Source organism: Chiloscyllium punctatum, chromosome 52, assembly GCF_047496795.1.
Source record: "Chiloscyllium punctatum isolate Juve2018m chromosome 52, sChiPun1.3, whole genome shotgun sequence".
NCBI classification, from domain to species: Eukaryota; Metazoa; Chordata; class Chondrichthyes; order Orectolobiformes; family Hemiscylliidae; genus Chiloscyllium; species Chiloscyllium punctatum.
Window position 1 is genome coordinate 48,726,420 of NC_092790.1, and position 27,784 is coordinate 48,754,203.

The 27,784-nt window shown below is 44.0% G+C and overlaps 2 long non-coding RNA genes across 6 annotated transcripts in view; both read right to left on the reverse strand.

The window, feature by feature from the left end:
- Window positions 1–27,784, reverse strand: part of LOC140470862 (uncharacterized) — a 1,231,916-nt gene that overhangs the window by 480,251 nt on the left and 723,881 nt on the right. The gene's annotated exons all lie outside the window — the stretch shown is intronic.
- Window positions 1,067–22,356, reverse strand: LOC140470869 (uncharacterized). Its single transcript, XR_011956776.1, has 3 exons — window positions 21,803–22,356; window positions 13,134–13,232; window positions 1,067–1,098 (listed from the first exon to the last, which is right to left on the reverse strand). It is a non-coding gene; the product is annotated as an uncharacterized lncRNA (long non-coding RNA).

Sequence of the window (27,784 nt, forward strand, 5' to 3'; positions counted from 1 at the left end):
GTGTCAGAGACAAGGTACAGAAGCTCAGCTGTCTGGCAGAAAGTAGAGATTACAAATATTAGGGTCCGTCTCTGTATAGCAGACGATGGAAACTGGTGTTCCGCAAGGAAACCACAACTTTTTACTTTGAACATTAAGGATCGAGATTAAGGAACTGAGGGCATTCCGGCGAGGCTTTTAGATTTCGCAAAGGTAGGTAGAGGGACAGGTATCATTGAGGAGGCAGACGGATTTAGATAGGGTAGGAGAATGGGCAACGAAGTGGTAGATGGAGCTCAACCTGAGAAAGTGCGCGGTGATGCACTTTATAGGATAGAACAGAGGCATGGACTATTTTATAACTGGGGAGAAAATTCAGAAATCCGAAGTACAAATAGATTTTCTAGATCCAGTCCGGGATTGTCTCTAGGTAAATGTGCAAGTTGAGTCAGTATCTAGGAAGGTGTTATATCTGCCACACAGTGTGTTGGAAATCTTACATTCAGAAAAAGAACTGAGTCAACTCTTATAAACAATAATATTTGTTTATTGAACACATTTAATGTTAGAAAAATAAAATGCATTATAATGTAATGAAAAACATTACAAACTAACTTAACTTTGGATGATCACATCCCACCCCACGAGAAGGTGACCGGATTCCATGTGGTGAACACTAATTGTTCTTCTGATAGTCTCTTAGAGGTGTCTTCTCTTCAAGTGGTTATTATCGAGGGGTTTTGCAGCAATTCTTATCCTTCCAAGTCTTCACGCCTTTTTTGGAGGGTATGGAGGATCTGACAATGGAATGATCAGTTTCAGTTACCCTGATCAATCAGACTCAACCTGGGGTTGTCACATTGATGGCCCAAGGACGTCATTCCATTGTCCCATTCAGGTCCAACTTCATGCAGGTGTTACAGGGTCTGTAGCTGTCAAGTTCGTTGGTATTTGTAAGGAGATGCAGCCTGTCTGGATTCTGTAATATGGGGATTACCACAGAGACTTCTGTCAAGGCTGAGTTCTACTTCCCAGCATGCTTTAATCATTGTTCATTTTTGTAACTCCATGGTAAATTAATTATTGTCTATCGTAAGATTATTCTTTCAGGTGGTCCATCTGGTAAGAAATGCAAATACAGTGATAGCATTTATTTTCAGAGGGCTTCAATATTAAAGCAACACGGAGTATTGTCTACCGTTTTGGGCACCATAACTCAGGAAAGATGTACTGCCCCGGACAGTGTTCAGAGGAGCTTCATAAGAATGGTCTTAGGACTGAAAAGCTTAACATATGAGGTCTCTGTGTCTATACTCGCTGGAGTTTAGAAGGATGAAGATAGATCTAATTGAAACTTACAGAATACTGGTGGCCTGGTCAGAGTAGACGTTGGGAAGATGCTTCCACTGTTAGGAGAGAAAGGACTCAAGGACATAGCCTGAGAGTCAAGAGAAGATCTTTTAGAACAGAGATAAGGAGAAATAACTTCAGCCTGACAGTGGTAGAATAGCAGTTTCATTCCCTAAAGGACATCAGTGAACCAGGTGAGTTTTTCTCGACAATCGATTCATAACCACCATCAGTCTCTTAATTCCAGATTTGAAGTCAAGCTCCGTGACTTGTTGTAGCAGCATTTGAAGCCAGGTCAGTCGAACATTATCTGGGTTTAGCACATACGAATTCAGTGAAAACACCACAAGGCCACTAATTTGCCCAATCCTCCACAGTGTGACTAGCATATGCTGAATGACATGTCCTATGATTTGCCTTCATGTTAACTTTGACTTCCTTATCAAGATATGGATGATTTTTCCCCATTATGCAATTCCTCTTCGGTCTTTAGTATCTCCCTAGTTATTTGCCAAATTTCTTCATCTGTCCTGCCTTTGACTGTTCTTTTCTCCCCCAGTCCACCCAGGACAAATCCTTCCTTAGCCTAGTATAATTATTATTGCCTAACACTAAAACTCTCAGGTATGACTCAGTTTTCACTCTTTCAATCTGAATGTGAAACTCCAGCAAGTTGTGGTTCCTCTTTCTAAGGCAAAGCTCATCCACCAATTCTTCCTTGTAACATAATATCAAATCTAAATTAGCCCATTCTCTGGTTGTTTCCATGACGTCCTGCTCTTAGAAATAACCTCTCATACTCTATGAATCTTTATACGAGGCTATCACTGTTAAGTTGATTAATTGAGTCAATTTGCATGTTCAAACCACCCATAGTTACTGTTGTGCCCTTGTTACAAACCCTCACTCTTTTTTAACCTCAGAAGGACTTTGGGGCAGAGAGGCTGAAAATTAATCTTCCCTAGAGGTTTCTTCCCATGCTTTTTATTTGCACTGAGACGGATTTCAAACATGTTTTGACACAAAACACTTTGAAAAGTTCTGAGTTCCCACTTGCACAAACAAATGTTTATTTTCTTTACACTAACCACATTTCACAGTAAATATTGAGGAATTAACAGAGCTAAAAGTGGTCATGACATATCTTTAGCAAACAGGATTGAGGAAAATCCCAAAGCCTTTGTTTTCATATATAAGGAGCAAAAGGGTAACGAGAGAAATGTTTGGCCAACACAAGGATAAAGGAAAGAAAGTTATGCGTTGTGTCAGAGAAAATGGGTGAGATTCTTAACGAGTACTTTGCATCTGTATTCACCAAGGAGAGGGACATGACGGATGTTGAGGGAGAGATCTTTGAGTATTTTGGGTCAAGCCGACAAAAAGAGGGAGAAGGTTTTGGATATTCTAAAAGGTAGTAATGTAGACAAGCCCCCAGGTCTGGATGGGATTTACCACACGTTACTAAGGGAATTGAGAGAAGAAATAAGTGGGAATTTAACTTATAGCTTTACAGGATCCTTGAATATTGATGAGGTCCTGGAGGACTGGAGAATTGCTAATGACGCCCCCCCCCCCCACCCCGTTTTAGAAGGGTAGCGGGGATAATCCAGGTAATTATAGAGCGGCGAGCCTGACATCAGTGGTAGGAAAGCTGCTGGAGAAGCTACTGAGGGACTTGAGTAAGGCGTTTTATTCGGTTCCCCAGGGTAGGCTGATGGAGTAGGTGAAGTCGCATGGGGCCCAGTTTGTTCTATATAGATGGAAAAAAAACTGGCTGGGCAACATGAGACAGAGAGTAGTAATAGAAGGGGATTTCTCAAAAGGGCATAAGCGTCGATTCTCCTGCTCCTTTGATGCTGCCTGACCTGCTGCGCCTTTCCAGCAACACATTTTTAAGCTCTGATCCCCAGCATCTGCAGTCCTCACTTTCTCCTAGTTTGCAGATACCAAGATTGTTGGAGTAGCAGATAATGAAGAGGACTGCCCGAGAATGCAGCAGAATATAGATAGATTTGAGAAATGAGCACAAATATGGCAGATGGAGTTCAATCTGTGCAAATGCGAGGTGATGCATTTTGGTGGATCCAATTCTAGAGCGAACTGTGCATTAAATGGAAATGTCCTGGGGAAAAATGACGTACAGAGAGATCTGGGTGTTCTATTCTTTGTTTCCTGAATCTGGCAATGCAGGTCAGTAAAGTGGTCAATAAGGCATTTGGCATGCTTTCCTTGATTGGATCAGTTCTTGAGTACAAGCGCTGGCAGGTCACCTTACGGTTGCTTAGGACTTTGGTTTGGCCACAATTGGAATACTGCATATAGTTCTGGTTACTTCATTACCAAAAGGATGTGGATGATTTAATAGAGTGCAGAATAGGTTCATCACGGTGTTGCCTGGGATGGAGGGTGCTGGTTATGGAAAGAGGTTGGGTAGATTAGGATTATTTTACTTATAAGGACAAAGGTTGAGGGGGAATTTGATTGAGGTCTATTAAATCAAGAGAGGGATAGACAGGGTAGATACCAAGAAGCTTTACTACAAATTGTGAACTCATGACCCCTAGTAATGGAGTTCCAAAGTGAGACGGAAAGGTTTAGGGCCTCAGGGATAAATGTGGGAAGCTCGGAGGTGGTAGGGGCAGGAACGATAGTGTCATCTAAGATGTATTTGCCAGATACATATGAATGGGCGGGGAGCAGAGGGATACAGGTCGTTAGAAAATAGGTGGCAGGTTTAGAAAATAGGAGGATCTGGATCAGCGCAGGCTTGGAGAGCCGAAGGGTCTGTTCCTGTGTTGGAATCCTCTTTGTTCTTTATCATTCATTCTAAAAATTGCAAGTTTTTAACTTATTGTTTGCTACAATTTAATAATATAAACCATTTATTTATTTGGCAGTGCATGTCAAATTATTGTCATTGCTAAATTTCAGACACAGAGTCATACAGATGTACAGCATGGAAACAGACCCTTCCGTCCAACCCGTCCATGCTGACCATATATCCCAACCCAATCTCGTCCCACCTGCCAGCACTCAGCCCATATCCCTCGAAACACTTTCTATTCACATACCCATCCAGACGCCATCTAAATGTTGCAATTATACCAGCCTTCAGCACTTCCTCTGGCAGTTAATTCCATACACGTACCACCCTGTGTGTGAAAATGTTGCCCCTTACGTCACTTTTACATTTTTCCATCCCAACCTAAACCTATGCCCTCTAGTTCTGGACTCCCCCACACCATTCAAAATAGCTTGCCTATTTCCCCATTCAAACCCTCATGGTTTTATAGACCTCTATAAGGTCACCCCTCAGGGTTCCAGGGAAAATATCCCTAGCCTATTCAACCTCCACCTATAGTTCAAACCTCCAACCTTGGCGACATTCTTGTAAATCTTTTCAGAACCCTTTCAATTTTCACAACATCCTACCGATAGGATGGAGACCAGAATTGCACATAATATTCCAAAAGTGGCCTAACTAACCTCCTGTACAGCCGCAGCATGACCTTCCAAACACTGTACTCAATGCTCTGACCAATTAAGAAAAGCATGCCAAATGTCTTCTTCACTGTCTTATCTATCTGTGACTCTACTTTCAAGGAACAATGAACCTGCACTCTAAGTTCTCTTTGTCCAGCAACACTCCCTTGGAACTCACCATTAAGAGTATAACTCCTGCTAAGATTTGCTTTCTCAAAATACAGTGTCTCGCATTTACCTAAATTAAACTCCATCTACCACTCCTCAGCCCATTGGCCCATCTGATCAAAATCCCATCTTAATGTGAGTTAACCTTCTTCGCTGTCCACTACACCTCCAATTTGGGTGTCATCAGCAAATTTACTAAATATACCTCTTATACGCACAATCAAATAATTTATATGAATGACTAAAAGTAGTGGACCCAGCACCGATCCTTGTGACACTCCACTGGTCACATGCCAACAATCTGAAAATCAACTCTGCACCACCACCGTCTGCGTTCTACCTTAAGTCAGTTCTGTATCAAAATGGTTAGTTCTCCCTGTATCCCACGAGATCTATACTTGCAAACATCAAATGCCTTACTGAAGTCCTTTTTGATCACGTCCACTGCTCTGCCCTCATCAATCCTTTTTTGCTACTTCTGTAAAAAAACTCAATCAGGTTTGTGAGACATGATTTCCCACGCACAAAGCCATATTTACTCTCCCTGATCAGTCCTTGCTTTCCCAAGTAATTGTGCAAACTGTCCCTCAGGATTCCCTCCAAAAACCTGCCCTCCACTGACGTCAGGTTCAATGGTCTATAGTTCCCTGGCTTGTCCTTACCACCTTTCTTAAACAGTGACACCACGTTCGCCAACCTCCAGTCTTCTGACACCTCACCTGTGACTATCAATGGTACAGGTATCTCAGTAAGAGGCACAGCAATCACTTCCCTAGCTTCGCACAGAGTTGTAGGGTAAACGTGATCGATCAAATCCTGGGGATTTATCCACTTTTATGCGTTTCAAGACGTCATCACTTCCTCCTCTGTAATAAGGACATTTTTCAAGATGTTACCATCTATTTCTCTGTATATCTACATCTCCCATGTCTTCTCCTGAGTAAACACTGATACAAAATACTCGTTTAGTATCCACCCCATCTCCTGCGGCTCCACACAAAGGCACCTTGCTGATCTTTGAGGGCTCTATTCTCTCCCTATTTACCCTTTTGTCCTCAATGTTTTTGTAAAATCCTTTTGGATTGTTCTTAACTCAATTAGCCAAAGATATCTCATGTTGCCTTTTTGCCTTCCAGATTTTTCTCTTTAGTATGCTCCTACTGCCTTTATACTCTTCTGAGGATTCACACGATCTATCCTGCATATGCTTCCTTCTTTTTCTTAACTGGACCCTCAATTTCTTTAGTCATTCAGCACTCTCTATACCTACCAGCCTTTCCTTTCACCCTAACAAGAATATACTGTCTCTGAACTCTCGTTATTTCATTTCTGTACGCTTTCCATTTTCCAGCCTTCCCTTTCCCCGTGAACATCTGCCGCTATCAGGTTTTAAAGTTCTTGCCTGATAATGTCGAAATTGTTCTTTCTCCAAGTTAGAACTTCAACTTTAAGTTCTTGTCTGTCCTTTTCCATTGTTATGTTCAAACTAATTGAACTGTTGGCAAATAGCTGGTGGTCACACATTTCAGTGAGAAATTAAATCGATTGATTACATTTAAATGCGTAAGAATGATAAGTCGATTTGATTGTTCAATCATTTGCTCACTTTGAACATGCAAATCAGTCAGAGGTCAACCACTTTGCAAATGATAGAGCAACAATGTACGCATTTGAATACTGAGATTCAATGTGTAATTGTGATCACCAAAATAGTCAGACAACATGTTCTTTTTCGATACAAAACAAAATGTGCATTCTTTACTTTTGTATCATAAACGTTTGGTGTTTATAATTTAATTCCATCAATGTAGAATCAACGTAATTGTTTTCAGAGATGGTGCAGTTATTGTGCAGTTGAATAATTGTAGCTCATACCTTATTGTTTCCCAATTCACAAACATGGCAAACTCCTGATCATTGTTCAGATCAGTAAACCCATCACTTTACATCATGACCGACATTAAAAGTGGATTCCAAAAGGCCTGAATTCGGTTACAGTGCTCCTGGACCTCACAGCTGCCTGTGGCACTGAGTGAGACACTTGCCTGCTCCTGAATCTGTCCAGAAAGTTTCCAACCTAGGTCAGGACAGACATTCAAATATTCCCTCTCAGAGAATCATTTGGAATCCACCTTTAGCAGCAGGAAACTAGCCAACAGGCTATCACTGCTCTCAGTGTAGGTACAAATGCTGTCTAAATTAGATACCAGCGACTGACGAGGAACCAGGTCTGACTAATTTATCTGCAGTCAGAGCCTGGCCCATGGAGCAGATGTATGGCCATTGAGTCTCAGAATCACATCGCACAAGTTACATATGGTGATGACATCTGGCATGTCCCCCAGACTCCATACATTTGTCCCGTGGACAAGACACTGGGTGAAAATGTTCACAACTGGCAGTCTATTGCAGCATTTTGTGTCTCACAGTGAACCCTCTGAAACTCTATCCAATAAATGCGCCTTCATATTCAACAGTATCAAAATAAAATTGTACATGTCTGTGGATGGTCAGATACTAATTCATAGGTCATCCAACGGAATGTATCTGAAGAAACCAGGAGCAAACAGCAAGCCAAGCATCGTTTTAATAATTGAACCTGGTGGATTTTGTCTGGTCTAGGTAACCACGCATATTGTGCTGGCATTTAGGTGAATGTAACAATGCACTTCAAAACTGGAAGTCTTGGTCTAACGTCCCACACCGGCTTCCTGACCTCATGCACCGCACTCCCTTGTACACCTCTCTCCCTCGCACACCTCTCTCCCTCGCACGCCTCATTCCCTCAACTAATTACAATTAATGAGAAGCCACAAACTGAGTGAAGCTTAGAACATAGAACAGTACAGCACAGTAAGAGCCCTTCAGTCCTCAATGTTTTGCTGGCCTTTTATCCTACTCTTAGATCAGACTAACCTACATTACCTTCAACATACTAACTTCCATGTTCCTATCCAAGAGTCTTCTTAACTATCCCTAATGTATCTGATTCTACTACCACCGCTGGCGGTGCATTCCGCCCACCCACCACTCTCTGAATAAAGAACCTACCTCTGACATCTCCTCCAAACCATCCTCCAATCACCTTAAAGTTATGCCCTTTGTTGATATTCTGCCCTGGGAAAAGGCTCTGGCTATCCACTCTGTCTATTTTCTCAACATCTTGAACACCTCTATTATGTCACCTGTCATCCATCTTCGCTCCAGTGAGAAAAGCCCTAGCTCTCTCAACGTTCTTTCTTAAGACATGTCCTCCTTCCAGGCAGCATCCTGGTAGATCTGGTCTGTACACTCTCTGAGGCTTCCACATGTTTCCTATTATGAGGCAACCAGAACTGAACCCAATATTCCAAGTGTGGGTTGAACCACAGCTATGTAGAGCTAAGCATTAACCTCACCCCTCTTAATCTCAATCCCCCTATTAATGAAAGCCAACACACCACACACATTCTGAACAACCCTGCCAACCTGGGTGGCAACTTTGTGGGATCCATGGACATGGAGCCAAAGATCCCTCTGTCACTCCACGCTGCCAAGAAGTTTGCCTTTAACTCTGTGTGGTGTATGCAAATACAACCTTCCAAAATAAATCGCTTCACAATTTTTATGGTTCAACTATATCTGCCACTTATCAGCCCAGCTCTGCATGCTGTCAATGTCCTCTTGTAACATATACGAACCCTCCACACGATCCATAATTCCACCAACCTTCATGTCATCGGCAAACCTATTAACCCAGCATTCCACTTACTCATCAGTCATCTATAAAAATCACAAAGAGCACAGGTCCCAGAGCGGATCCCTGTGTTACACCATTGGTCACTGATGTCCAGGCTGAATACTTTCCATCTGCTACTACCCTCTGTCTTCTATGGGCCAGCCAAATCCATATCCAGACATCCAAATATCCCTGTGCCCCATGCCTCCTTACCTTCTGAATGCGCCTACAACGGGGAACCTTATCAAACGCCTTGCTAAAATTGTTGTTCACCACATCTACTGGTCTACCTTCATCAGTGTGTTTTTTCACATCTTAAAGAATTCAATAAGGTTTCTGAGGGTGACCTGCTCCTCACAAAGCCATGCTGACTATCTCTGATCAAACTATGGTTTTCTAAGTAATTGTAAATCCTGCCTCTCAGAAGCGTCTCGAATACTTTGCCCACCACTGATGTAAGACTGACAGTTCTGTCATTCCCAGGGTTATCCCTATTCCCTTTCCTGAAGAAGGGAATAACATTTGCCATCCTTCAATCATCTGGCACTACTCCAGTGGACAATGACAATGTAAAGGTTATCGCCAAAGGCAAACAAACCTCTCCCATCACTTCCTGGAGTAACCTCGGGCATACCCCATCTGATCCAGGTCATTTTTCTATCCTTATATTTGTACTTCAATCATTCTGTACTTCTTAACAACTTTTCTACACCCTGTCCAACCAACTGATTCACTGTTTCCATTTCAATGCTATAAAGAGTGCTGCCTGCCTGAGTAAGTACGGTTCCCAATGTCCTCTGAATCACAGAATGAAAAATGGAATACACCAATGCCTTCCTGATGAAGGGCTTATGCCCGAATCATGAACTCTCCTACTCCTCGGATGCTGCCTGACCTGCTGTGCTTTTCCAGCACCACACTTTTCGACTTTGATCTCGATCAACTGCACTCCTCACTTTCTCCATTACAGAGGGCTGTCCCCTCTGCACTCGGAGCAGGGAATAAACCATCAGAACTTTATTGTATGTGGAGCTGACTGGTCAGTTCTGGAAAGTTGCACTTGATGAATATATTTTTTTAAATTATAGTTCAACAAATGTTTATTCAGTGCCAGAGTTATAATTTTGGTTCATGGTTGAGCAACCTGATAAGAAATAGTGAATGACTGAAGAACTCCGAGGTACAGAGTATTACTGGTGTTATATTCCAGCTGGGAATATTATCAAACAGACTGATTTTGTAAGAGAATGAATTGACATGTGGAGGTGTGACATTTTTGACATCACAGATACGTGTTTGGGGGAGGTCAGGACCAACAACTCAATATTCTGTTATACTGTAAAATATGGGCTGGACAGGAGAGGGTGTTGAATAGAAGGTGGTGTTGTATCATTAATAAAGGAGTCAGTTACTACATTAAGGAGGAACGATATCTTGGAAGTTTCTCCTAATGAGGGTTTATGGGCCGAGGTTAGGATCAGAACGATGACAGAACACACTGCTGGGGATATTTTATAGAGCCCCAGAAAGATGAAAATACAGGAGAAGATATATAACCAATTCACTGAGGAGTGTAGGAAAGCAAGGTGGAGATGTTACAGAGATAGGGAAGCAAGGCTGGTGATCTTACAGAGATAGGAAAGCAATACTGGTGATGTAACAGAGATAGGAATGCAAGTTTGCAGATGTTACAGAGAGAGGAAAGCAAGGCTAGAGATGTTACAGAGATAAGAAAGCAAGGCTGGTGATGTTACAGAGATAGGAAAGCCAGGCTGGAGATGTTGGAGAGATAGGAAGGCAAGGCCAGAGATGTTACAGAGAGAGGAAGGCAAGGCGGGAGATGTTACAGAAATAGGAAAGCAAGTTTGCAGATGTCACAGAGAGAGGAAAGCAAGGCTAGAGATGTTACAGCGATAGGAAAGCAAGGCCAGAAATTTAACAGAGATCGGAAAGCAAGGTTGGAGATGTTATAGATAAAGGAAAGGAAGGCTGGAGATGTTGCAGAGATAGGAAAGCAAGGCTAGAGATGTTACAGTGATAGGAAAGCAAGCTGCAGATTTTTCAGAGATAGGAAAACATGGCTGGAGATGGCCGAGAGATAGCGTGGACTGCGCATGCTTGAACAGGATAGTGAGGTATTTTAAATTCAATCACAGGATATAGGGAGAGGTGTAGCAGCTGGAAGTTATAGAGATAGGGAGACATGTAGCGGCTGGCAGAATTTATAGCGATAGATGGGTCTGGGGTTTGAGATAAAGATTGTGGAGATATGGAGGGTTACTGAGATACAGATGGATGCAGCGGCTGGAGGAGATGACAGGGAAACATACAGACATACACGTAGATAGTCTAAAAATAGAATTGTGCAATGTCTTAATAGAGAAAATATTATAGAAATCTTTGGAATAGACAAGGCACTGGGAGGAACTGAAGGAATGAGACCTTGGATTGTCCAATCACGAGAGAAACAGAGTCAGTGTCATACAGCACAGGACAGGCCCTTCGGTTGACAGCGGCACAAATAAAAAGCCCTGCAGACCCTGGAAACCCCTCCTTCCTAACGTCTGGGGGCAAGGGCTAGATTTGGGAGAGGTGTCCTATAGACTGCTCAAACAACAATGTGACATAACAACACCTCATTGTGTCAGATCAAACACTGACACAGAAACCTCCTGCTGAGCCCCTTCCCTCAGCCTCACGGTGGCAGATCAAACACTGACACGGAAACCTCCTGCTGACCCCCCTCCCTCAGCCTCACGGTGTCAGATTAAACACTGACACAGAAACCTCCTGTTGACTCTCCTCCCTCAACCTCATTGCGTCAGATCAAACACTGACACAGAAACCTCCTGCTGACTCCCCTCCCTCAGCCTCACGGTATCAGATCAAACACTGACACAGAAACGTCCTGCTGACTCCCCTCCCTCAACCTCACGGTGTCAGATCAAACACCGACACGGAAACTTCCTGCTGACTCCCCTCCCTCAGCCTCACGGTGTCAGATCAAACATTGACACGGAAACCTCCTTCTGACTCCCCTCCCTCAGCTGATGGATCAGTGTCCCTCCACATTGAACAACACACGGAGGACGCACTGAGAGGGTGACAGAGTTGAAGAATGTATACTGGGTGGTCCATTTCAAACCCCACCAAGAGTGGATCAGCAGCAGCACTGCTGATCGAGATGGTCGGGTCCAAATGGACATAGCTGTGAGACTGAGTCTGCACCGGGGCAGGGGGGAACGACTGAGAGGACGAAACACACGACCTCATCTTCACCAACCTACTGCTGCAGACACATTGATGATGACCATATTGGGAATGGTGACTACCACATACAGTATTCCGGGAGACAAAGTCACACATACATGCACGCACATGTGAGAGATACTATCACCATGCTAAACTGGACAGATTTCGAATAGGTCTAGAACGCAGCACTAGCATTTGTGAGGTGTTTCGAGTCATTACCAACAGCAGCAGGATTGTATTCCAGAACAATTTCCACTGTCACTACCTGGCATATGCTCCACATTACCTTGACCATCCGGCCAGGGGATAAACCCTTGTTCAATGGAGAATACAGGAGGGCCTGCCAGGAGCAGCACCAGCTACACCTCACAATGAGGTGACTTTACCAATCAAGACCACTTACTGACCAAATAGCATAAACAGCCAGTGACAGACAGATCTAATCAACAAATCAGATCTAATCTCTGCAATCCTGTCACATGAAATCAGGGTGAATTGTGTGGTCAATCAAACAACTCACTGGAAGAGGACGATCCACAAATATCACCTTCCTCAGTGATGGAATAGGCCAGCACAACAATAGAAAAGATAAGGCTGAAACATTCTCAACAATGTTCCGACAGAAGTATCGATGGGATGGCCTATTTTAGTCTCCTCCAGATGGCAGTCGTCAGCTAATTCAATTCATTTTTGTTTGATGTCTCCAAGTGGCTGGAGGCATGGGATAATGCAAAAGCTGTGGGCCCTGAGAACATTCCATTGAAGCTATTCCTGCAGGGATATCGCACTGGAACCTACCTGACAATGTGGGAAATTATCCGTGCGGGTCCTGTACACACAGAGACAAAACATCAGACAATCAATGACTGCCCCATTGCTCAAATCCATATCACTAATAAAGTGTTGGAATGTTATTGGAATCTACAGTGGGATCAAGTAGCACTTCCTCAACACCAATCTGCTCACTGAAACTCAGGTTAGGCTCTGCCAGGGCCAATCATCTCTTGGGCATATTGAAGCCTTGGTTTAATGGTGTACAACAAGAAACCACATAGCTGAATTCTACAGGTGATGCGACAGTGACTGTATTTTAAATATTATCTTAACTGCATTTGACCAAGTGTCCAGGCTTAACGGCAAAACTAGAGCAAATAATGCTCGTCTGCACTGGCTGAAGTTATACCTGGCACAAATGACGGTGGTTGGGGTAGGTGGAGATCAGCCATCTCAGCTCCAGGACAGCTCTGCAGCAGTTCCCCAGGGGAGGGGTTTCTGGGTAAGCCTGTAAATCAGAAATGGAAAGGTAAGGCACCAAACTCCTACAGTTTGATAGGGCTGCTCTCTCGTTAGACAGAGATGACTGGTGGTAGTTTAACTGGACAGTCATCATGCCTCAAATGAGGGAGAGGTTGCGTAGGACAGTCCTTTAGTCACCCCTGTCAGTGCAGGACTTGGACCCACCCTGTTGGCATTAATATCTAGCCTCCAACTGATTGAGCTAACCAAGTCCTCACTCAGCTCCTTGGGGAAGATACTGTAATATTATCCCATTTAGATATGTTGTTAAACACCTCTGGAGCAGGTGGAACTAGAAGCAAACTTCCTAAATCAGAGAGAGGGACAGTATCAGTGAGCTGTAAGAGTGATCTCTGCCTTCGACCCAATCATAAATGACCATCCCAACAGTGTGAATGCACAAGTGGGGATGTTTGCCATTGATGTTTGACAATGTTCAATGTCATTCGCGATTTACTCAGATACTGAAGCAGTCCTTGTCTAAATGCAACAAGGACCTGGAAATATACAGGTGTGTGCTTAAAAGTGACAAGTACCATTTCCATTACAAATATGCCAGACAATGATTTCCTCTAACAATAGAAAATTGAACCGTATGCTCTCACGTTCAATGCCACCACCATCACTGAACACACAACTAGCAATATCCTGGGGAGTACCGTTAACCAGAACTGGACTGACCATATGATTTCATTACCCATTCCTGTAATGTGGGCGGCACAGTGGCACAGTGGTTAGCACTGCTGCCTCACAGCACCTGAGACCCGGGTTCAATTCCCGCCTCAGGCGACTGACTGTGTGGAGTTTGCACGTTCTCCCCGTGTCTGCGTGGGTTTCCTCCGGGTGCTCCGGTTTCCTCCCACAGTCCAAAGATGTGCAGGCCAGGTGAATTGGCCATGCTAAATTGCCCATAGTGTTAGGTAAGGGGTAAATATAGATGTAGGGGTATGGGTGGGTTACGCTTCGGCGGGGCGGTGTGGACTTGTTGGGCCGAAGGGCCTGTTTCCACACTGTAAGTAATCTAATCTAAAGGTCTTATACTAAAACATCGATACTCCTGTACCTCTGATGTGGCCTGACCTGTTATGCTTTACCAGTGCCACACTTTGACGTATGAAAATTAATTGGCCACAAGAATATGCCAGGGGTTAGGAATCCTGCAGAAATAACTCACTTCATGATCTCTGAAAGCCTGTAAACCATCGGTAAGACTCATGTTGAATATGGGTGTGATGTAATACCCCCCCCCCCCCCCATTTCCTTGGGTGAGTGCAGCTTCACCCTTCATCCACTGACAGTCAGTAGTAGCAACACCTGCCATCTACATGGTGCTCTGCAGAAATTTACCAAGGCTCCTTACAACGTATTTCTGAAGCCCGACCATCAAGAAGGACAAGGGTAGCCGATACATGGGACCCCCACCATGTTCGCGTTCTGTTCCAAGCCATCCACCATTATGATTGGGAAGTATATTGCTGTTCCTTCAGTGTTACAGTTTCAATGTCCCTCCCGAATGGTATTGTAAGTCTAACTACAACACATGGACCCCAGTGGTTCAGTGCGGCAGCTCACCACCACCTTCTCAAGGGTAACAAGAGACGGACAATAAATACTGGCCCAATCATATTCTATGAATAAATTAAAATGAAAAATATTGTCCAAACATGCCCAATGCAGGACACTATGCTTTGGGTTTTGTGAGCTCAGGCTGGTTGGGTTCAGTTCGGAACTTGCTTGTTGTGAACAGCTAAAGAGTTAATCTGTCAGTCTCTCAGAGGCATGGCCTACATACCGAGCATCACACAGACATTGACATTCACACCCAACATCACTGAGCTCTGAGCCAGACATAGGCAATGCAAAATGTATTCATGTCTGACTAACATGCTTAAACACACAGTGAAATTGTTACCACAAAAATGATTATGATTGAATATTACCAGGGAGAAAGTGAGGACTGCAGATGCTGAAGATCAGAGTAAAAAACTGTGCTTCTGAAAAAGCACAGTCGTTCAGGCAGCACATGAGGAGCAGGAGAGTCGACTATTAGTTCACAACATTAATACAAAGGAAAATAATTGCATATTTTCAAAATTCCTGCACTTAATAATAACATGGTCTTGGGTGTGGGAATGATATTCATCATTTCAATGTTCCTTACTGTGAGTTGGGCACTGTTATCATCATATTGTTGTTATAAAAGTGAACAAAATAAATGGGTGGATTTTGTGCTTATTGGACAATCTAAAAGCTGGTATTATGACAGGATGTCGGAACTTCATTGAAGAGATTTTGCTGTTAATGATTAGAACAATGCTGTAAACATTTACACAGAGATTTCCAGCTCAAGTCACACACAAGGACGTTTGGGCTGGGATGATGCTGGCCATCAATGGAGCTGCACAATTCTGTTTGGATATTAACATTGTGGGGCTAACATGCATTGAATCAATCATAAACCAAATCCAATGTAAGATGCCATGTGCTGCGGGAGACCATCACCTTTACAACACCGTCATTCAGGATCGGATCCAAGGTTCAGAATTACAGAGTTTAGGGACACACCAGAAGAAATATACTTGCAAGACATGGCTGTTTACAGGTCATTGTTATAAATATTGAACTGTGTCTGGACTAGCGCCATGTGCTAGTCCATTGACCAGTCTGCCCCACACACATCTCCCTGTTGTTCAGGTATGTCTCTAACCAGTCTGTTGTGTGAGTAACTGCCCAGCTCCAGCTTGGAAGCTCTCTGGACAGATTTTGGGGATGGTCAGTGTTTTGGAGGTCATGGTGAGGTCCAGTAACACTGTTTCTGAATTCAGGCTTTTCCTCAAAATCATTTCCAACAGCTTTGCTGCCTGCAAGATGGTGTGTTCACTGATCTGAACATGAATCGGCTGTTTACTACAGTCACTGAATTGTGTAATATTTAGGTGTGCGCTCTGGTATTTCAATTATTGTTCACTTCAATTGTTTTCAAATGAAAAATATTGATGTTTGGTTTATTTTAAAATATGTAAGAAATAAAGTGATATTAACTCTTAACTATACAAAATGTAAAATTGACCTGTTGCAAATTTCCCACAGACTAGTCAAGCAACAATCAATATTGTCTGTAAAGCAGGATTCTGCGAACAGAACTATGTCCCATGCAACATCACCATCCTGTCTGGGAGGTTCTGTCCCACTGAAAGAGCACAGCCAGGCAGAAGAGGGCAGATCCTGGGCATATAGGGCAGCATGGCGGCTCAGTGGTTAGCACTGCTGCCTTACAGCACCAGGGATCCGGGTTCGATTCCAGCCTTGAGCAACTAGCTGTGTGGAGTTTACACATTCTCCCCGTGTCTGTGTGGGTTACCTCCCACAGTCCAAGTATGTGCAGCTCAGGTGAATTGGCCATGGTGGTGGGTTGCTCTTTGGAGGGTTAGTGTGGACTGATTGGGCCGAAGGGTCTGTTCACACACTGCACGGAATCTATTATAATCATAGTGCTCAGCATTGATGCTGGGTTCTGTGGCTGCAAGACTGCTCTGTAGCAGGTTTTGCGGGAAACTATAAAAGGGAAACCTATAATTAATCACATTGTCACCTTTCTGCCGGCTGCAGATACACCTCTTCATTTCATATCTGTAAGAATTTTCAATACACAGTCCTTACAGGGAGCTGTACACCAAGATCCCTTCGAATGTTGATGCGGCCAGTAATTTTTCCATCCACTGAATGCTGCTCTCCTGCATGAGAACTTCCAAAATGAATCACGTCACAATTGTCCAAATAAAGTTACATCTGTGTTTTCTCTGTCCAAGTCTGCAGCTGACCTATATCCTGCTGTATTCTCTGGCAATCATCCTCACAATCTGCAACTCCGCAAATCAATTTACAGATCTCCAGTCACAAAAACACTGTTCCACCACTCCTGTCTTCTATGGCCAAACAGTTCTCTATCCATCTTACTAACTGACCACTGATCCCACTTCACTTCACCTCACCTTCTGTATGAGCATGCCACAAGAAAACATATCAAAGGCCTTGCCAAGGTCCAGCCCCGCGCCCTCATCAATCAATTTTGTCACTTCCTCAAAACATTCAATCATGTTTGTGAGACATGATCCTCCCCACGCAACTGTGTTGCCTGTTGCTAGTAAGTCCATACTAGAGTACTGTTGGAGCTGCGCTCATTCAGACAAGTTATTATTCCATCATATTCCTGACATGAACCATGGAGAATAGATTAGATTCCTTACAGTGTGGAAACAGGCCCTTCGGGCTAACCTGTACACATCACCCCTCCGAGGAGTAACCCACGCACACCCGTTTCCTTCTGAATAAGATACTTAACGATTTAGTATGGCCAATTCACTTGGATCCTGCACATCTTTGGATTGTGGGAGGAATGTCGAGTGGGCAGCATAGACACCAGGCAGAGTTGGGCAGAGGGGCAGAGAAGAGTTACAGAGAGACTGAGAGAAGGTGCTGCATTCACTGAGGGTGGGAGAACATGAGCCTTGTTGCGAGGTGGGTGCTGTAACAGAGATAGAGTGAGGGAGAAGTCACAAACTGCAGATGGTGCCACTTACTTGGTGGAGTGGAGAAGGTCACTGGTCTCCTTCCTACACTGCTGGGCATTCACCCAGAAGGCTGGCACCGCACTGACCCAGGAGTCAGCCTCGGACCAAGCTGGAAGGGTCTGGTGTCATAGCTTCCCCTGCCAGCCCTGGAGGAAGATAATGACCCTCTCATGCACCATGTCATACTCCAGGACCAGGGGCTTGGGCACAAAGTGGGGCCTTCTGCCATGTCCAGGCCAAATTTAGATTCACAACCCAAGAGTAAAATGTCTTTTTAAAGATGGCTCCTGGAAACAGGGAGGCCGGTGCATTCTGGGATATCCAGGCAGAGGGCAGTTGTTATGACAAATGGGAAAATCATCATGTTAATGTCAGATGAGAGGAAGACCACGCGGGCAGGGAGAGTAGTTAATGAGACAGATTGGGGATGGTATCATGAGAAAATGCAATTCACCTTGTGGAGAGTAACCCTCCATGAAACCCGAATAAAATGAGATATGCCCAAATCATATGATGGGTTGAGCCTCTGTCTGTCTGAATCAAAATTGGGATGAACTATTGAGAGCAACAAACTAGGAGCGGAGAATTATACAGGAGATTCAAATCCTTAAAACAGGGTAATACAATGTTCCAGACTGTTCAAAGGAGCCGGGGAAAAATCTCCAATCCTCACTGGATGCAGGGATGGTGCCGGAGGCCTGGAGAACAGTTAATACCGCAACTTTGTTTAATGTGAAGCAAGGGACTGACTGAATAGGTCGAGGCTGAAATTCTGAGACAGTGGATAAACGGTCACTGAGGAAGTCCCAGTGACTCCAGGACAGTCAGTCAGGATTTGTTCAAGGAAGATCGCGTGTAAATAATCTGACTGTCGGTTTGATGCAGTAACTTGTAACATCATGTGAATTACTCGGATTTGACAAGAGATCCCATGGCATACTGTTTAAAAACAGACACTATGGGGTCCAGGTGAATGGAGCAAACAACCCAGAGAAGTGTAAGTCAAGGCATTTGGGGACATCAACAACAGAGAGGAATGGACAATAAATGAGAATATGGTCAGTGTGGGCAGGTAAATGAAGGTAGCTGGAAACATCAATAATCTCGTTAATGTAGCAAATGGCATCATTTCCTCTGTCAGCCAAAGGGCAGAATTTCAGAGCATGAAGCTTATGCTGGAACTGTATAAAGAATGAGTTCAGTCGCGGCTTGGGGACTGTGTGCATTTCTGGTCACCCCATCACATGGAAGGATGGAATTAGCCTGGAGAGGATACAGAGGAGATTCTTCATCCTGTGACAGTGGAAGTGTAGTTATGGGGAAAGATTGGAACGGAGGATACTGAGAGGAGATTTGATTGGGGTGCACATATTGTCAGGAGCCTGGGTAGAAAGGGAGAGAATACCTTGTTCCTATTAGAGACCTCAGTTACCATTGGCAAATATTTAATGTAATTGGTTGAAATATTAGAGAAGTGATGAGGAAAGCTATTTCACGCAGTTTATGGTTGGGATCTGGGAGTCACGCTTGGAAGTGGAGTAGAGGCAGAAACTCTCAAACCATTTTAAAAAGGTGCCGGGACCTGCACCTGCAGGCATACACTGTCCGGGGAGAGAGAACTAGGGCTTTAAAAAACAACGTTACATCTTGTCCAATGCAGACAGCAGACAGTCATCTCCTCTATACTGTGTTATTTTCTGAAGTTATCAAATGTTACCAATATCTGATAGGATCAATAAACAGGGATGAGGGGTGAGGGCAGGGAGGAGCAGTGTGTAAATTGATGAGCATCACAATAATACTGATCCCATCCTTTATACACAATGCTACTTCACTGTGTCGGCCTGTTTATCCTTCCTGTCGAAATGGGGAAAATCTTTGATTATCCAGGTCTGTCGTGGTCACACTGCAACCCCATCTCCATAATCCCAGCTCAATCTGACCTGGTTCACACTATTTAACGCTACCAAATTAGTACCAACTATATCTCCCATTAATTTTCAATTGGCCTTGTTGAAAATTTCCCAGCTTCATTTTTGCCCCATTGAAGGCTGTTGTCAGTCAACTAATTGCTTCTCAATCTCAATTAATGCATATCATTCTCTACCATCATCCTGAACTTTACAATAAAATGATCGCTGCACCGCAAAACCATCCCCTACTGACACTGGATCCACTTGCCCCACCTCTTTCCCAAGGACCAGATCCAATAGTACATCCTCTCTTGGGTTGGAAACATACTCCTGCAGTGAGCTCTCTTCCATGTATTCCAGGAACACTTGACCCTCGTGATCCTTCACCACCAGTATCTCTGTCTGTATCTGGAAACATTAGGTTTCTCAGCATAACTAATCTGTAGTATTGCCATTGCTCTCAAATGATCCTGCATATTTAATCTCCATCATTTCTTTGGTTGCTGGCCGACAGATTGCACCTGAAAGTGTAACTGTATACTTGTTGTGTAGCTCCGGCCAAATTCATTCTGTCCTTGGACGGATCCTCTTCCTCTTGAACTCCTTAACTAACGCTCATCTCAACTAATACTTCTACCTTCATCCTTTCCCTTCCCTTCTATCATTTCAGAATCCCTTATACCTAGCAATATTTAACACCCAGTCCTGCCATTCCTTGAGCCAGCTCTCGGGGATTCGTCCGTCAGATTTCCACACACCAATCGGCATCTGGAACGCCCCACACCCCGAGTATTCATGTCTATGCAGAGTACCTCAGATTAAGTCTTTCTTTCTTACTCCATCTTACACTGATTGGCTTGTTATTATAAATTAGTACCAACTATATCTCCCATTATTTTGAGAATCCTGGTAGTATCCTCTACTATTCCTTTTTGGATCCTAAGCACACACCAAGTTATTTTCAATCCCTTCCAAACACCCCGTTAGAAATTCAGCCCCAGCTCTGTCACGTTAGCCCATCCAGCTCGTACAGTTGTTGCCTTCCCCAGAACCAGTCCCAATGCCCGAGGAATCTGAAGCCCTTCCTGCAGCATCAACGTTCCAGTCACACTCTCATCTATCTAAAACTTAGAGTCCTGTTCTCACTTCGACATGGCACTGGGAGTATTCCAGGGATTGTTACATTTGAGGTCCTGCTTGCTAACCATCCACAAAGCTCCCTAAATTCTGATCCACAGATCACTTCAGCCTTCCTAACCAGGTCATTCCTACCAACATGGACATGATTTTTGACTGCTCACTGGCCCCCAGACGAATGTCCTGCAGCCACCGTAACATTCTCAGCCCCACTATCCTGGAATTATAGACATGCTGACATCTTCTTCAATTTCCTGTCTCCCCTGTGAATATTGCTCCTCCTTCCTTCTCCCTCCCCTCCTATACAGTCAGGTTGCATGTCGTGCCACAAATTTGGCTCTGACAGCACTCCTCTGAGCAGCCAGCATCTTCATCAGCTTCCAAACTGGGAAACTGAATTGGGAGGGAGACACCAGGATATTCTTGTATTCCCTGACTGTTTCTCTTCAATTGCCTAATCCCCCATGACCTTACTTCTTGCAGGCCGTCATGTCTGCAGGGTGATCTGCTGTGTGTGAGTGCTATCCCCCTAACTCTCAGCATCACAGATGCCCCATAGAGTCTCTAGTCACTGTCTGAGCTCCAAGACCCAGTGTTCATCTAGGACACGAGCAGGGGCTATGACTTCCAAATATAACAGAACGCATTTTCCATCTACAAACATGTCTTGCCATGTCTTAAAATGCAACATGTTTAGAGTAACTTAATTAATTACTTCGAATGACGTTAACATCCGGGAAATAACAATATGGTTAAGTCCCTTTTTCAACTGTCACTTACTGAGGGTAATTTATTATATTGGCTCACAATTTCACTTCTCCCTCTTATTTCTGTGTTCAAGCCTTATTTCAGAAGTTGAAATAATAAATTTGTTGACTTACACCAATTTACTGACAGTCGCTAATAACAGTCTATTTATCAGCCATTGAATTTACAGCCTTTTCTGTGATGGCTCTGCCACTTCTATGAAACTCAGTGCAGGCAGGTCCCAGCAGCAGAAAGTTATGTCTGTGACTTCCAGGTACATGTAATCCTCCAGCACCCACTCCACTCTGTCCCCTCACAGGGTCACAGTCTCTGTGACTCCCAGGTACGTGTAATCCTCCAGCTCCCACACCACTCTGCTCCCTCACAGGGTCACTATCTCTGTGACAACCAGTTATGTCTCGGCCTCAAACCTCAGTGCTGATTTATATCATCTCACTTTGCTGCCTCTGTCACTTCCACGTGTGAGTGAGCCTCAAACACCAGCTCCAAGTTGCTCCCTCAAATGGCACTCCCTCTGTGACTCCGTGCTGATTTTCAGTCTACTGCTCCGCTGCTTCTCCAACTCCAAGTCCCAGTAGGCCTCGATCCTCGCTACTGATTAATATTCTCCTGTTCTGTGCTGCTCTCTCTCAGGTTCTCTCCCTTTGTGACTCCCAGGTAATGGTCGGCCTCAAGCCTCAGCTGAGACTTTTCATATCCCATTCCGCACTGCACACTTATAGGATCGTCGTTGTGCCTGGAAGACAGTGGAAAAGAGGAGGATTAGGCAGAGCAGATGGTGTTACAGTGATTGAGCGAGCTTTATGGGATGGAACAGGTTATCTGGGGAGCTGGGAAGACCTGCAGCAAATAAAGACGTTTACTGGAAGATACAGCGAGAGTTGCACGCACTGAAGAAGACAAAGGAAATAGAGAGATTGTAGAATGTTCATGACGGAGCTTTATAGAGTCTAAAGGGCTTTTTCTGTGCTGCTTACAGAGATGTGTAGACTTCAACAAATGCAAATTGACGGCCAACAATTGTTGTATGGTACTGGAGACTGTGGAATGTTACAGAGTTAGAAGACTTGCAGCAACTGGGGGGGTATATATACTTTTGAAGCACTGGTGGTGTTCAACAACCCCCAAGACGTGAGGAGGTACAGAGAATGGGAGCATTCCAAATAGTCGGATTGTAGGGTCTGGACGTCCTGAGATGGATACGGAGGATGAAAAGGGCCAATTTAACACATACAAACATTGCAATTATAGGGATTCAGGAAGGAACCCTCTGCTGTCATTGATTGCAGTTATATGGACAGTTACAGAAGCTGAAGGGGTCCAAATTTTTAAAGGGAGAGATTTCAGGTGATCAGATGTCTAAACAAGAATAAAGACATTTTAGAGATCCCTAGCACAGATGGGTATGGAGGAGGTAAGATATTGTGAGGAACGATAAGTCTGGGAGTATGTCAGATCTAAAAGGGAGAGCTGCATTCTCTGTGTGCAGTTATAGACGTGAGGTGTGCTGTATTACCTGCTGGAGGGGACACAGATGACAACAGTTCCAACGGCTGGTGCAGGGGCGCAGGAAGGCAGCTCCCCACCACCTTCTCCAGGGAATTACAGATGGGAAGGTAATGGGGAAACTCTGCTGTTTACAGCCAGACAGAAAAATAAATCCAGCAGTGGGTGTGAAATGACATTTCCCTTTCAGAACAACATGCTTAGCATGGATAGAGGATTTGTCTGATTGCCACAAAGCAGAGAGAGTGAACAAAGTGGTCTTTATCACGATGGGAACTGATGATTAGGGAGCGCCGCAGGGTCAGTGTTGGGACAACACTCTACACGTTATTCATTCAGAGTCTGGACAAAGGATGTGAAGAGAAATGGGTTTCCAAGAAAGATTTCAGGGATGACATTCGTGCCATATAAGGAGCAGGTGAAGTCTCTGGGTCTGCACTTGATGAAGTTTCGAGTCGGGCGCAGAATCTCATTCAGACTGACAGAATACTGAGGGGTCTGGATGGAGTGGACGGGGGGAAGATGCTTCCACGAGCAAGAGAGACTGGGGGCCAAGGGCACAGCTTCGAAGTGAAGGGATCACCCATTGGAATGGAGAAGTGGAAGAATGTATTCAGCCAGAGGGTGATGGATCAGTGGAACTCACTGCCTCATGGGGCTGTGGATGCTAAGTGACTCAGTGTATCTAACTCAGAGATAGCAAGGTTCTTGATAACTAAGGAGATCAAGGGTTACAGGGAGTAAGTGAGAGCATGAGCTTGAGAAACAATTCAGCCATAATCAAATAGTGTAATAGACCTGATGGACCGAATGGCATAATTCTGCGCCTGGACATGATGGTCTTATGGACTGCACTTTTTCCATAGGTCTCTAACTGTGCAGTCATAATTTCTGGCATATTGTTTACCATACATTCCAACACTTTCCCCGATTACGGTTGTCACCTCTTGGTTTCAGATCAACTGCAGAAATCTACATCTCAGAGTAACGTGGGAATCGTTGTGTATAAATCTCGGAAAAGTGGCATACAGGGTCAGTAGGACACAGAGAAGGCAAATGGAATGCTGACATTGATTCCAAAGGGAATGGAGAATAAAAATAGGGAAGGCTTGTAACAAATATAGAGGACTCCAATCAACTCACATCGAGAAAAATGAACAGGTTTGGTCCCCTATCTGGAGGTTAATAGCCTTGCATTGGAGGCAGCCCAGAGAAGGTTCACCAGGCTGGTCTTCAAAATGGGAGGATATTGATGAGAAGAGGGTGGAGAAAGATGAACTTGCCGTCGTTAATTTTTAGAAAATAAGGCAAATTTATTGATACAACAAAGAATGTTGTGTTCTTACAGATTCAGTACTGAGACATTGTAACGGGAGATAAAGGGGAATACAGACACCAGAGAGACTAACAGAGAAAAGCTGGGTTGTAGAGACTGGAGGATGTTACAGAGTTCGGCTGGTTTGAGATCACTGTTGGTGGTTAGAGATCAGACAGGTTGTCGGACTGAAAGATGTCAAGGGTTATCAGTGGTTATCAGTCCTGAAGGAGTTACAGAGAGCGGGAGGAATATAAGGACTAGAGATTAAACAGATAGGGGTGGTTGTTGGCGCTCCAGGAGATACGGAGAGGGGGTGGCTTGTCGGGACTGGAGATTACACAGAAATTGGTGGGAGTTGGAACTATAGAAGTTTTTAGAGAAAGGGAGGGTTTTGGCCCTGGATATTACACAGATGGGGTGCTATCTGGGATCAGTACTCAGAGATGAGGGAGCTATCAGTGGGCCAGGCAATGGCCTCGCGTTACTCTCACTCGACCGTTCATCCATAATTTAATGCCAGTTGCAGGGATATCCATCTGTAAGTAAGGAAATCAGTTAGAGGCTGCCGGTCTGGACTACATATTAACCCAGAACCAGAGCAATGGGTTTGACTCTCAAATGCCCACTGTAATGGTCTGGCAAGCCACTCAGCTCTAAGACTGGTCAGGGTGGGGATGCGATGCTGGCCAGCCAAAGACAGCTACATCCCATGAGTGCATCACAACCAATCCTGCTGGCAGCAGTGTCTTGGCCAATCATGTCGGTAGGTTTATGGACAGGGCTTTAAACTGACAGAGAGGATGCAGGGACAGGGTTCAAGTGAAATCAGCTTTCAAAATCCAAAGAGAAAATGTGAAGCATCGGAATAGTATGGGAATGTGGCTGAAGACAAGCAGAAATGAACAGGAAGGGACAGAGTTGAATTAAAACTGTACACCAGCGAATAGGATTGAGACAGGACATTGTGGGAAAATGTAAATTATTATGTTGTTGTTTTAGTGGAATGGACAAAGTAACTGCAATAAGGTGACTTGTGACACTGAGAAAAATAAGATTTCGTCAGCAGACAGACGTGATTACATGGTGAACAAAAGGTGGAACATAAATATTCAACTGTGAATAACCTTAAAGGTCTCAGGCAGAATGGAAAGGCAAGATGGGAACCCTGACACTAATGGATAACAAATGTATTACAGAGAAAGCATGTGGCCTCAGATTATGCAGCTGAATCAGCCTAAATGCAAATTCTAGGTGCTACGTGTCAAAAACAAAAGCAAGAGAACAGGTTTTAAGCTGCCTAGCATTATTTCGTTGCGCATCCCTTCATTAAACAGGAATTAATTGCACTTCGTAACAAAGGTGGTGTGATGATTTTGGGAGATTTCAATGCTTGTATTATCTGGGACAGGCACATTGGCAAGAGTGATATTATCGTGGATCCTCTTTGAATTCTTTAGTCAGTGTTTCTTGGAATAACACATTGTGCAACTGGGTAGGGATGTAACTATCACAGATCGACCATTGTGTGTTGAAGCTGAGTGAATGAGAAATATTGCACTGAGATCCTCCAAGAAATTATACCGGAATTCAAAGAGATTATGACATTTTAAAATGACCATAAAGCACACCCGAGCATCAGTAACAAAACCAATTACATAATTTTGAGAGAGAACTGACCAAGGTAAACAGGGGAAACAGACTGAAATGTCAGGCTGTAAATGAACAGTGGAAAACATTTAGACCTAGAGAGACCTAGAGACGTACAGCACATAAACGGACCCTTCGGTCCAACTCGTCCACGCCGACCAGATATCCTTTCCTAATCTCATCCCATCTGCCAGCACTTGGCCCATATCCCAATAAACACTTTTTATTCATATACTAATACAGATGCCTTTTGAATGCTGCAATTGTACCAGCTTCCATCACTTTCTCTGGCAGTACATTCTATACATACACCACACTCTGCGTGAAAAGGTTGCCCATTAGGTCCCTTTTAAATCTTTCATCTCTCACCCTAAACCTATGCTCTCTAGCTCTGGTCTCAACCATCCCATGGAGAAGACCTTGTCTGTTTACCCTATCCACGCCCCTCATGTTTTTATATACCTCAAGAATGTCACCCCTCAGCCTCTGACGCTCCAGGGAAAACAGTCCCAGTCGTTTCAGCCTCTCCTGATAGATCAAATAGTCTATCCCGGCAACATCCTTGTAAATCTTTTCTGAACACTTTCAAGTTTCACAACATCTTTCCAATAGAAAGAAGACCAGAATTGCACACAATATTCCAAAAGTGGCCTAACCAGTGTCCTGCACAGCTGCAACATAACCTCCAAACTCCTGTACTCATGATCTGACCAATAAAGGAAAGCATACCATACACCTTCTTCACTATCCGCTTACCTGCGACTCTACTTTCAAGGGGCTATCAACTCCAAGATCTCTTTATTCATCAACACTCCCTAGAACCTTCCCATTAAGTGTATAAGTCCTGCTCAGATGTGCTTTCCCAAAATGCAGCATCTCACATTTATCTAAATTAAACTCCATCTGTCACTCCTCAGCCCATTTGCCCATCTGATCCAGATCCCGTTGTAAGCTGAGGCAACCTTCTTCGCTGTCCACTGTATCAAACTTTGGTGCATTCTGCAAACTTATTAACTGCACCGACTAGGTTCATGTCCAATCATTGATATAATGATGAAAAGTAGTGGACCCAGCCCCGATCCTTGTGGCAAACCATCGGCCTCCAGTGTGAAAAGCGACCATCTGCCACAACCCTCTGTCTTCTACCTTCGAGCCAGTTCTCTAGCCAAACGGTTAGTTCTCCCTGTATTCCATGAGATCTAACCTTGCTAACCAATCTCCCATGAGGAACCATTTCAAGCACTTCACTGAAGTCCATACAGATCACATCCAATGATTGGCACTCTTTTTGTTACTTCTTAAAAAAACGCAGTCAATTTCTTGAGACATGATTTCCAACACACAAAGCCATGCTGACTATCCCTAGTCACTCCTTGCTTTTCCAAATACATGCAAATCCTAAATCGCAGGATTCCCTTCAACAATTTACCCACTACTGATATCAGGCTCACTGGTCTATACTTCCATAGCTTTCCCTTACCACCTTTCTTAAATGGTGGCACCACGTTAGGCAACCTCCAAAATTAAAGCACCTCACCTGTAATGATCGATTATACAACTTTCTCAGCAAGGAGCCCATCAATCACTTCCCTAGCTTCCCACAGAGTTCCAAGGTACACCTAATCAGTTCCTGGGGATCTATCCACTTTTATGTGTTTCAAGACAGCCAGCAACTCCT